The following is a 4702-nucleotide window of genomic DNA, read 5'->3' on the forward strand; positions in this document are numbered from 1 at the left end:
TGTGGGAAAGCATATTGAGGGTGCTTAAACAAACACAGTTAGACTTCTCCCCCATGGGAAGGCTGGGGATGAAGCAGACAGGGAGATTACAGGTAAGGCTGGCATGTGCAGTCCTGTGGCCCCAACTCATGGCATTGGACCTGAACAGGACTATCATGATGAAGAGCTTTCAGCCATTGTTTTCATGGAGGGGCCTGGGCTTGTGAAAATAGGGTATGAACCGTTGCCTAGCCGCGATAATGGACTGGATGAGAGCTAACAAACTGAGGCTCAATCCAGACAAGACTGAGATGCTGTTGGTGCGTGGTTTCTCTGATCAGGTGGTGGATATACACCCTGTCCTGGACGGGGTTACACTCCCCCTAAAGGAGCGGGTTCGTAGTCTGGGAGTCTTTTTAGATCCTTCCCTGTCACTTGAGGCTCAAGTAGCCTCAGTGGCACGGAATGCATTCTACCAACTTTGGTTGGTAGCCCAACTACGTCCCTACCTGAGCAGGGAGGACCTCACATCAGTGGTACATGCTCTGGTAACCTCGCGATTGGATTACTGCAATGCGCTCTACGTAGGGCTGCCTCTGAAGACAGTCTGGAAGCTACAGCTTGTGCAAAACGCGGCGGCCAGACTGATAACGTGGACCAAGCGGTCCGAACACATAACACCTGGCCCACTTGCACTGGCTTCCAATATGCTTCTGGGCCAGATTCAAAGTGCTGGTTTTAACCTATAAAGCCTTATACAGCGCGGGACCACAATACCTGCTGGAACGCCTCTCCCGATATGAACCTGCCCGTACACTACGTTCTACATCGAAGGCCCTCCTCTGAGTTCCGACTCATAGAGAAGCTCGGAGGGTGATAACTAGAACTAAGGCCTTCTCAGTGGTGGCCCCCGAACTCTGGAACAGTCTCCCTGATGAGGTGTGCTTGGCACCGACGTTACTGTCTTTCCGGCGCCAAGTCAAAACCTTCCTCTTTTCTAAGGCATTTTAATCTAACTTAATTTAGTTTTAATATGTGTTGTAATTGCTTTTAGTTTTCTTATTCTTTTACATTGTTGTTGTATTTTACTATGGAATTTTTGTATATTTTTGCACTTTGTTGTACACCGCCCAGAGAGCTATGCTAGTCGGGCGGTATAAAAATCTAATAAATAAATAAATAAAATAAAATAAATAAAATAGGGGTGCCAGAAGAACTTTTCTATGTAAAGTTGGAGGTGTGAGGCTGGAGGACAGTGTTTGTTATCAGGTGTGTCCCTATGCTATGCCTTTGATGGGTCTCCTAGATATGCTGCCTCAGTGACAGCTTTCATTATAGACATCCATGGACAATCAGGTCATGTGCTGGGTCCATCATTGGACTGTGCCTCATGGCTTTGGACACTGATTCCTCCGGGGAAGAGGTCATGAATAGAGATGTGTTGGACTGGAGAGGAGGATTTCCTTACCTCTTTGGGAGTTCCAGTACCAGAGGAGCCTGTGATGCCAATGCTTCTCTAGCCTGGTAAACAAGCAGCACCATAGTGATGAAATAGACTTTCCCAAGCATATTCCATCTTCCATTCATGACACCCCATTGTTGTTATATGCCTTCAAGTTGATTATGACTTATGGTGACCCTATGAATCTTTTTTTGATATATTCATAGGGGTTTCATGGTAAGAGGTATTCAGAGGTGGCTTACCATTGCCTTCCTCTAAGCCTATGGCATCCGGTATTCCCAGGTGGTCTCCCATCCAAGTACTAACCAGGCCTGATCCTGCTTAGCTTCCGAGATCTGATGAAATCAGGAATGTTTAGGGTAGTACGGCGGTAGGTGGGGACACCCCATTAGCTGCCATCTTTCTCATTGTTTACTAAATACACATGATAACCCCCAGAAACAAGCCTGCTCTTGGTGATCTGAGGCCTCTTTATGATATATGGTACCATGGCATGAAAGGAAAGCTAGATGCTGCCCTGCTTTTGGATCATCTTCAGACATCTTAGCTGTTATCAATAACAGGAAGGTAGAATCAACGTGGTCTAGCAGTCAGGAAATGTTGCACTTAGGTGATGAGTTTGGCATGTTGATACTTGCTTAGTAATGACTGCATTGTGTGTTGTGCAATCAGCATACCCAGCATGGAACTTGGTGATGTATGCATAAGTGTCAGGATCATTCCAGGTACCTTTGAATTCACCATACAATAGTGGACATGGATAACAGAGGGAGAAATTGTCAGGATCTCCGCTGTCAGTTTAGATCTTGCTAACTCATCTACTCTGAATTCACTGGGCTGCTGCTTTTTCTCATCTGGGCTTCTGTAAACCCCCAAGCTTTGTGTCCTCTCCTGGATAATAGTGAATCCAGGGGATTCTGCAAGGACAGAGAAGGTTGAAATTCCTCCTTGGCATAGTGTTGCAAGAACATGACACTTCCTCTCTCACACAACAGAGGTGTACTGCTGAAGCCATGCAAATGCAAAAAAGAAAACCGGGAAAAAGGCCTTGCAGTGTAGAAATATATCTGCTGTCTTTGAGAGAACAAAGTCTGAGTAAAGCATTAACGTGGGCGCTAACCCAAGTCACACATGGGAATGCTAATGCTGTCTCCCTTACTGACATAAAGTGTCCTTTTTTACAGCACCCCTTAAGACCTAATACAAATATTAGCCATCATTCTCCTATTAATTATTGTTAAAGATTTAAAGGATCAGGGACTCTAAACCAAATGGCTTGGTCATTGTGGGAAAGGTAAGGAAGGATTTAACTGTGTGTGAAGGGACAGTGTGCAGTTGTTCTTTCTGGATCATGGCTGGCTACCAGCACTCAATGATGGGGTGGCATGCATATAATTAGAGTTCAGAAGGAGCGTTTTTACAGGAATGAAAGAGGTTATGGTGCTCAACTACGCCACAAATGCCAGTCTCTCTCTCTCTCTCTCTCTCTCTCTCTCTCTCTCTCTCTCTCTCTCTCTCTCTCTCTCTCACACACACACACACACACACACACACACACACACACACTTCTTTAAGAGATCTACTTATAAGAGTCTCCCATCCAGGTCATGATGCAGTCCACATCTGCTTAGCTTCAAAAGTGTTTCAGCATATAGAGTGCTCTCTGGCTATCATTGGACTCCTTTCAATATCTATCTATCTATCTATCTATCTATCTATCTATCTATCTATCTATCTATCTATCTATCTATCTATCTATCTATCTATCTATCTATCTATCTATCTATCTATCTGTCTGTCTGTCTGTCTGTCTGTCTGTCTGTCTGTCTGTCTGTCTGTCTGTCTGTCTATCTATCTATCTATCTATCTATCTATCTATCTATCTATCTATCTATCTATCTATCTATCTATCTATCTATCTATCTATCTATGAATTGCTTCTCATGAAACATTCTGAATAGCAATAAAACCTATATAAAAACTATTTCAAATCCAATGCAAACTAAGATAAAAGCCGCCACTTAAAAGCATTGTGGGGAAGATCTTCCACAAGCACTGAATAGAAATGGCACCTGTCTGATACATTGCAGGAGGGAGTTTTGACAGGTGATACTGCCACACTGGAGGCCTGTTTCTCACATTGTGCTTAATGGACCTCTTGATGGGATGGTGTCTGCAGGAGTCTTTCTTTTGCAGAATGCAATGATCGGTTGGGTATTTATTTTATTACATCTATATCCCAAGTTTCCTCTAAGGAGCTCAGGGCAGCATACATGCTTCCATTTTATCCTCACAACAATCCAGTGAGGTAGGTTTGGGTGAGAGGCAGTGACTGACCCAAGTTCTCCCAGTGGGCTTCATCCCCTGAGTGGGGATTTGAACTCTGATCTCTCAAGTCCTGTTCTGACACTCTACCTGCTAAATTACACAGAGGTATTGTGATCCCAAACTGCAGAGGACTTTGTACACCAGTATAAGTGCCTTGAAATGGTACTATGCAATAAAAGGTTTTTATAGACATTCATCCATTGTTGTTTTGCTTTGAATGGACTTTTTGAAAATGGTGCTGGGGATGGTGAGAGTATTTCATGGATGAACCAGGGAGGATTGTTTCAGCCTTTCTGATTCCACAGCAAACATGGCTGACTTATGATTTTCCCTCTTCTTTTAAAAACAGCCCCGTAAGCTTAAAACAGGAACAGATGCCAGGTTCCCTTCCATCCACTGGAGGGGGAACCATTAGTGCGTGGTGTGCGGGAAATAGGGAGACAGAGGGAGAATGGGGAGGGGAGAGCAGAAGACAGTGTGGGTAGTGGCTGCTTGGATCTAGACCTATGACCTGGCCATGCTGCCATCTGCAGAAGCCCTGCCCTCCAGAGGTCCACTCAGCACTGGTTAGCCTAAGAGCATGGGGACCTCATTGCTCCAGAGTACAGGGGTGGGGTGGGGTGGCAGATCTGTGCATTTTGGTTCTCTCTGTTTCTCATTTTTTTCCAACCAGTTGTCCAATTTCTGCAGCAATATGAATTTTTTTTTTTAATCCTCATGAAAATCCACCAGCATTTAGCATGGCTGCATTTTGGTTCAAGTATTGTTTTGGAAAGTGCCAAATGGGCAGATTTGCTTTTAAATGCAAACTGAATAGAATTTTTCCTCTGTCCCTATAGTCTGGAGTGGAGACTTCTCTGTTTGAATGTAGTCCAGTTCACCATCTTTCTTAGCTCATGGCTTGTACTCAAACAGCTTTGCAGGGAAAATGTC

General features: G+C 44.3%; 1 pseudogene; it reads right to left on the minus strand.

Annotated features, from left to right (window-relative positions):
• Window positions 1–1698: 1698 nt before the first annotated feature.
• Window positions 1699–1817, minus strand: LOC133378556 (5S ribosomal RNA; annotated as a pseudogene).
• Between the last annotated feature and the right edge of the window lie 2885 nt (window positions 1818–4702).

This window comes from Rhineura floridana, chromosome 2, assembly GCF_030035675.1.
Source record: "Rhineura floridana isolate rRhiFlo1 chromosome 2, rRhiFlo1.hap2, whole genome shotgun sequence".
Taxonomy (NCBI): Eukaryota; Metazoa; Chordata; class Lepidosauria; order Squamata; family Rhineuridae; genus Rhineura; species Rhineura floridana.